Here is an 8,302-nt window from a genome sequence, read left to right on the forward strand (position 1 = left end):
GGGCTTAAGTGACATAGGATTTGAATTCAGGTCCTCCAGACAACTTCTTTGAAATGTTCCCTACTAAATAAAAAAAAAATTCTAAATGGATTATGTTCATGCTTTTTAAAATTCAAAGTCAGAATTTATGGATGTAAATAGTATGGATGTTGGAGTAATTGTTTTCTGTAATCCTCAGTCATGAAGAGTCAGACATGACTTGAGAGCATCATCCAATGTCCAGGACCCAGGCAACTTGCTATCATGAAACTGGCATACAACACTGATGAACTTTTCTGAGCAACCAAATTTTGACATAATTTTCCATAAGCTCCATGACTGATGGTATCAAAGACTTTGAACAGGTCTATAAATATTGTATACAGATCTCTGTTCTGTTCTTGGCATTTCTTCTAGAGTTGTTGGGAGGCAAATATCATGTTCACTGTTCCTCGGCTCTGTCTGAAACCACACTGGCTCTCAGGCAGATGATCTTCCAGGTGTAGGATCAGTCTATTAAGGATCTAACAAGAATCTTGCTACAAATGACCAAGAAAGAGTCCCCTCTGTGCTTGTTGCAGGATGATCTATTCCTTTACTTTTAGAGAGACAGACCATGAAGGACTTTGAACTCCCAGGATATAACCTCCTCTTGCTATATAATCCAGGAACTTTCAATCAGTTTTTGTATGAGCAACAGACTTCCCATCTTGTAAATTTCAGCTGGAATAGGATTGGTACCAGATCGGGCAAACCATTAGACTCCTTTCTCATGGCAGATATAGGATAACTAAAGCTAGATTTACAAGGTAAGAAAGCAAAAACATTTTGCAAGGTCCTAAAATTTTAATTTATTTTTAATACACATTGCTTTATGAATCATGTTGGGAGAGAAAAATCAGAGCAAAAGGGAAAAATCATGGGAGAGGGAAAAAAAAGAAAAAAGAAGTGAATATAGCATGTGTTGATTTATATTCAGTCTCCTTAGTTCTTTTTCTGGATGCAGATGGCATTTTCTGTCCAAAGTCTATTGAGATTGCTTTGGATCACTGAATCCCTGAGTAGAACCAAGTCTTTCATACCCTATATGCTAGGTTAACACACACACACACATATACACACACAAACACTATGAAATAGTGTGAGAAAACTTAAATATTTAGAGTTCCCATTTGGTGTCCCCATCTTCCAATCCACTCCACACACAAGTTCCCAGTGAACATAATCAAATTTACATGCTTGTGATTCAGTATCTGGCTATGGTCATCATCACTTGGGACCAAGGAAGCAACTCAGCCCGGACCCCATTTTACCCCACTAGAAGCAAAAGAAACTGATTCTGTCTAGCTGATAAAGGAAAATAAAAACAACTGAAGGAGGAGGAAATATGGACAGCACAAAGCTACTTTGAAGAGAAAAGAATATCTGTATCAAAAAAGAGGGGACAGAAAAACAAGCTATTCCTCTTTCTCTGGAGTTTATTTTAGATAGGTAGGTACCCAGGCTAAGCTGACCTCCATATTCTTCAATACAAGAAATTTAGATACTTCCATCATTCCCGGTGTTGGGGATCTGTCCAGAAGAAGCACCTACCAATGCTGTAGGTGCCAAAGAATGAGCCTGAATAACACAAGAGAAAGGCTAAAACACCAAGAATTCTGGGAAAAGTCTTGCATAAAAACATACCAACAAAAGAGAATTTCAAGGCAAAAGAAAAATGAATAAATTTCAAAACAAAACAAGCAGCAAGTACCAGACTACCATGATCTCTAGCTCCAGTTTCACTTTCCTAATGTCCTAATCCAGATTATTTTACCTAATTCCACACCACATTGTCCTCTCCTCCCATCTCTCTTCCCCCTTGCTCTGTCAAACTCCTGGATCATACCCACTGCTCTCCCTTCTGCTACTGCTATTTTACACAGCTCCTGATCAGCAGTAGAGGAAGTCATGAAATCTTGATTGCATCCACTACACATTCATGTTATTTAACTTCAACTGACCCTTACTGAAAGAAAGTCAGTCCTTTTATCCTTCCTTAATATACTCTCTTTGAACTTTCCAGAACAGTCATTTCAAAATTTATTCCAGACCTTCTCTTTGTGTCTGTCTCTCTTTCTCTGTGTCTCTGTGTCTCTGTCTCTCTCTGTCTCTCTCTCTGTCTCTCTCTCTCTAGTCTTCCAAACTACCTTCTCTAATCTTTGGAGAAAAAAAGACATTCACAAAAGCTCTCTTTTTTCAACATCTCAGAATTCTGTCCTTTACTCCATGTTCTAATAAAAAAATGGCTCTTCTCTCTCCTTATTAGGTCCAACAAGAATACCTTTGATTCCATCCCTTCCTATCTCCACCAGCAGATTGCTCCAACAATCATCTCCCATTCTACTAATCGTTCATCTCTTTTTCTACTAGTTATTCCCCATATTTAAAAGATCCTCACTTGACTCTTCCTCAAACTATGTTTCTATATTACTTGCCTCACCTTTTCAGTCAAGCCTCTAGAAAAAGCCTTCTCTTGTCTCCCTCACTTTTCCTTTCACTTCTCAATCTTTTTACAATCTAACTTCTAAATTCCTCACTCAAATGAAACTTGCTCCCCAAAGTTGCCAACAATCTCATCATTTCCAAATCCAATGACTTTTCGTCAATCATTCTTCTTGAGCTCTCTGTTAACATTTGATATTATAATAATTTTTTATTTCTGAATACTTCTCTCTGGGTTTTCATGATACTACTTTCTGGTGGTTCTTCTATTCTCTGTATAAGCTTATTCTCAGTCTCATTTATTGAGCATCATTCATATGTTCTTCCCTAACTGTAGGTGTATCTTATTTTTTTTCTTGCTCTACAATATGTCTCTTGGGACCTCATCATTTGCAAGAGGTTTAGTCATCATATCCACACAGATGACTCCTAGTTTTACATATAGTTATATAGTTTGTCTCCTGAGTTCCAGACTCATGTCACTAGCTGCCTATTGGACATTTCAAATATAATGTCCTATATGTAATTCTAGTTCCAAAGTTCATTGCTATGGAACTCTCAAATATTATCAAATACAAATATTGTCCTTTGAAGAAAAGTGAGTCAAAATTATCTATTGAAAAAAAGAAAATCCTGCAGACTTTACAGAGATCATGGAACAACAATAAGAAAAAATAAAGGGGATAAAAATCAATTCAAGAAGAAAAAAATGAAGAAAAGCAAAAGCCTAAGAATTGTAATTTTAAGTATAAATTTTTTTTTTTTTTTTTTTTTTTTTTTAGGCAATTGGGGTTAAGTGACTTGCCCAGGTCACACAGCTAGACAGTGTCTGAGACCAGATTTGAACTCAGGTCCTCCTGACTTCAGGGCTGGTGCTCTATCCACTGCGCCACCTAGCTGCCCCTTTTAAGTATAAATTATTAAATAAGGTGATAAAATGGAAGAATGGATAATTAAAAAACAATCTGTCATATACCAAAAATACATCCAAGAAAATAAAAGACATATAGAGAATGAAAATTAGAGGCTAGGAAAAAACGTACTATATATCTGGTGAATCCAAAAAGAAGCAGTCATGCTGTCAGACAAAGAAAAACTAAAACTCCCTAATATTAAAAAAGATGAATGGAAAAAGTACATTTTTCTTAAAGAAATCACAGATAATCAGCTAATAACATACATATATGTGTGTGTGTATAATTATTTGTATATATTTATATGTATCCACTAAATGGCATAGCATCCAAATTCATAAAGGACAAGTTAACTGAATTCCAAATTATGAAAAGATATAACATAATAATAAGACAAGGCTTTTTTATCCTTTTTTTCAGAGGTGGATATATATTAAACAGATTTTTAAAAAAGGAAAACATAAAACTACACAAATTATTGAAGAAGTTAGATCTAAAGGACGAATGTCCTTTTGTGCATGAGGATAATAAAGAATATATATAAATTTTCACTTATATATGTATATTTAATTCTCTGCAGTACTTAGTAGTTTACTTAGAAAACCCAAACATAAAGAAACTGAAACAACTTCAATAATGTAAGGAGATAGAAGATAAGACTACAAAAATCATCAATATTTATAAATCAATAACAAAAATATAAAAGAAAAATAGAAAGGGAAATCCCATTTAAAATATCTTCAAAATGCATAAAGTATCTAAGAATGAATTTCTTAGGATAATAAATATGATAATTCTATAAAATCCTGCTTAAAAAAAAAAGACAAAACAACATTATTCAAATACTCAAATTAGATAGAAAAAAGGAAGTTTGAAAAAAAAAAAATCCCAGATGAGTTGCCAATTCTAGCAGTAGTATTTGCTATGTTAAGATGGTAAACAGGTGTGCCAGGCCGTTGGCATTACTGCTTACTTGACTAATACTCTTTTTCATGAACCATATTATTTCTCACCAGTTACTCAGCTCCTCCCCTCAGAAGCACACTTTCCTCCAATCACTGCCTTAGCTCCTCTCCCCAGTCACTGCCTTAGTTCCTCTCTTCTGGAAGAATGATTTACCTTTCAAACACTGAAGGGAAAACATGGAAATGGTCAAGATCCTAGCTCCCATTCCAATTCTAGCTCATTACTACCTCCCCCATCCAAAGTTGCTCATTTGCATAGAAAAATTCAAGTGTAAATTGCTTTTTCTACCCAGGGTAGTTATAAAAATGAATCAATAATTTCCCCCCTTTATTTTAAGTCCCATAGCAGATAATTTCTATGGCAAACAAAAAGTGCTTCATAAATGCTTGTTGTTGACCACAATTATAAAAATCTTTCTCTCAATTTTTCCAGATATTATTACCACTGTCCCTCAGCTGCATTTGTATATAGATTTGTACGTCTATACATAGATCAGCATTGCAATGGTTAATAATATTTATCATACTTAAGATTACAAAAGAAAAAAGAAAGCTAACAAATTCTTAAGAAACAGAGATTAAGAGATAGGCCCAACTCTTCTGAGAAGGGAGAAAGACAGGAAAAAGGACAGGAGAGTCTGTCTCTCAGATTTCAGAAAAAAACTAAATACACCCAGACATACATCATAGGCACTCCCAACATCAGTTACTAGCAAACTCATCATTTCATCTCCCCTCCCACTTGCAGAAAGATTGTTCTGCAATATCTGAAATCCCAATCTCTTGTTTCACCAGTTACTGGGGCTGCTCCCTGGTATCCTGCCCTCCATGAGACTTCTCCCATGCTGAATTTCCCTCCCAACTGTAGCTGCCCCACCTCTTACACACATTAGACTGAGAGGGTAGGACAATAAGTCACCTCAGTCCCCTTTGGCTAGTCTTTTAATTAAAGAAAATTCCCAGAAAATCAAATAGGACAATGCTGAGAATTTCTACCTGCAGTATTATTGCCAGAATCTTGTTATACAAACCATAAGTGAACCTCCCTCCTATCCCCTATCCCCAAATCCAGGATCAGATGGATTTACAAGTGAATTCTATAAAACTTTCAAAAAACATATAACTTTAATAGTATATATTGTTAAAAATAAAATAGTCTACCAAATTCTTTTTATGAGACAATTATAGTCCTGATATCCAAAATAGGGATATAAATATAGAGTATGTATATATAAATACATACACTATTATATGTGTATATCTTACACATGGGTACACACACTTATACATATATATTAGTTGTATCAGATGCAATTTTGCAGAAGCGGTACAATTATTCCTTTTATATTGAGACTTTCCTCATTGAAATTTTGATATGTCACAGAGTTGACATGAGAAATTAAATGAGAACTGGAAACTAATACATTATTGGTGAAGTTGTGAAATGATCTAATCATTCTGGACAACAATTTGGAACTATCCTAAAGAGTTGTAAAACTGTGCACATTTTTTTCCCTAAGCAGTTGATCTATGTTTCTGGTGTAGTTGTATGTACGCCGTAGTTCTGGTGAAACAAATCTAAGTATGTGATCTACTATTCTAAATTGTATGGTATGATCATCAGGTCATACTTCTGTTTTGAATTATTGTTGAAAGATGTTGATCTAAACCTAATTTTGGCCAGCTAACTTTCCAGTTTGGGAATTTATCAAATGATGAAATATTAGTTCAATTATTTCAGATTTTTCACTGTTCAGTTTCTTCCATTGATTTGTTTTTTCTATTTTTTAAACCAATACTGCTTTGTAAAATAGTTTGAGGTCCAGAAGAGCTCTTCATTCCTTTTTTTTTTTTTTTTCCATTATTTCCCCTGATATTCTAATTCTCTTGCTTCCCCAAATGAATTTTGTTATTTTGTCCATCATGGCCAATCTTTTGTAGAAACCAAATGTGGGCTATCTCTAATTCAACTTTCCCATCACTTATAAAGACATACAAGAAGCAAACACATCTTTACAGTTATTTAATACCTGTTATTCTCTTTTTGAACCATTAATTTCAATTATTTAAAAAACAACAACAATAACCAACTTTACACTTTCTTCAGTTCTCTGCTTCATGATGTCATTCCAAATTTGCACTCAATTTCCAGGAGCCAGTTAATCAAGTCTATCCTGTTATTCATTAGGCTGGGCCTTACAACCAGGAAGGTTTTATTTAAGTCTTGCCTCTGATCCACATTGGTTTTGAAACCCAGAACAAGCCCCTAAATTTCTCAGTGCTGTAGGCAACTTTCTCTTTCTCTCTCTGTCTCTAACCTCCCTCCCTCCTCTTTCTCTTTCTTTCTTTCTTTCTTTCTTTCTTTCTTTCTTTCTTTCTTTCTTTCTTTCTTTCTTTCTTTCTTTCTTTCTTTCTTTCTTTCTCTCTCTCTCTCTCTCTCTCTCTCTCTCTCTCTCTCTTTCTTTCTTTCTTTCTTTCTTTCTTCTTTCTTTCTTTCTTTCTTTCCTTCCTTCCTTCCTTCCTTCCTTCCTTCCTTCCTTCCTTCCTTCCTTCCTTCCTTCCTTCCTTCCTTCCTTCCTCTCTCTCTCTCTCTCTCTCTCTCTCTCTCTCTCTCTCTCTCTCTCTCTCTCTCTCTCTCTCTCTCTTTCTTTCTCCTGATCCTGAAAGCTTGTTCCCATTCCCATCCTGGCAGCTTCATGAGTCAAGTGGCAGAAGAGAACAACAGTGGTAGAAGAGAGAATGGCATTTTGTTTTGTTTTGTTTTAATAACAGCTTTTGATTTTCAAAATAAAGATATTTTTCAACATTCATCTTTGCAAAACTTTGTATTCCAATTTTTCCCTTCCTTCCCTCTTCCCCCACTAGATAGCAAGCAATCCAATATATATTAAATATGTGCAATTCTTCTATACATATTTCCACATTTATCATACTGCACAAGAAAAATCAATCAAAAAGGGAAAAAATAAGAAAAAAATCAAGGAAACAACAACAAAAAAGGTGAAAATACTATGTTGTGATCCACATTCAGTCCCCACAGTCCTTTCTGGATGCAGGTGGCTCTCTCTATCACAAGTCTATTGCATTGACCTGAATCACCTCATTGTTGAAAAGAGACATGGAGAATGGAATTTTTTAATCTCAGGAAAGGAATGCAACAATGTCTGTAGCCAGAAGACTTAGAGAAATTGAGAATGATGGTGCTAGAAGGAATGAACAGCTTTTATTTTAGGAAGGAGGCAATTTAAGGTTGGAGGTAAGGTTGTGTGTGAGGGGCTTACCCAAAGTAGATCCCAGCTCTATTGAATACCAGTTTAATCTTTTTTACATTATATCTGTCCATTCTTCCCACCTGGAGGCATCCAGGTCTCATTCTTGGGACACGGCCAGCAAAATGCTTTAAAATGGAGACTTAAATGTCCAAAGTCTGTGAATCTGTTACTGTGAGTACTTCCGCCACTTACCAGACCAAGGAAAAGTGTACCCTACCTATCTATAATGATTACTTTAAGCAAATCCTTAGCCGTCCACAGACCTCTGTTTCTCACTTGAGGAGTAAGGAAGGAACCAGAGGCTGCCAAGTGATGACGAGAGCAGCGGGTCTGGGCTCAGGGAGATTTGAGACGTTTATTAGCAAGGTCACTGGGTAGCCTGCCAATTTCCTCAACTATAAAAATGTGGAGAAGAATAAAACCCAGTAAGATGTTTGTAAAGTACTCGGCACATACTAGAATGTGGGGGTTGGGTCAGATGGTCTCCAAAGTCCCTTCATGCTGTTGATCTATAATCGGTTTATTAAGGACATCGTATTTGCAAACCACAATGTAATCACAGGTCTGGTAAAATACATAAGAATAAACCATAAATGAAAAACAAAACGGCCTTTTCCACGTATTGTAATCGTGTACCTGGAACAAAACATTCCACAGCTTGACATTCTCTTTGGCTGTGGTTCCTCCT

This window comes from Antechinus flavipes, chromosome 2, assembly GCF_016432865.1.
Source record: "Antechinus flavipes isolate AdamAnt ecotype Samford, QLD, Australia chromosome 2, AdamAnt_v2, whole genome shotgun sequence".
NCBI lineage: Eukaryota > Metazoa > Chordata > Mammalia > Dasyuromorphia > Dasyuridae > Antechinus > Antechinus flavipes.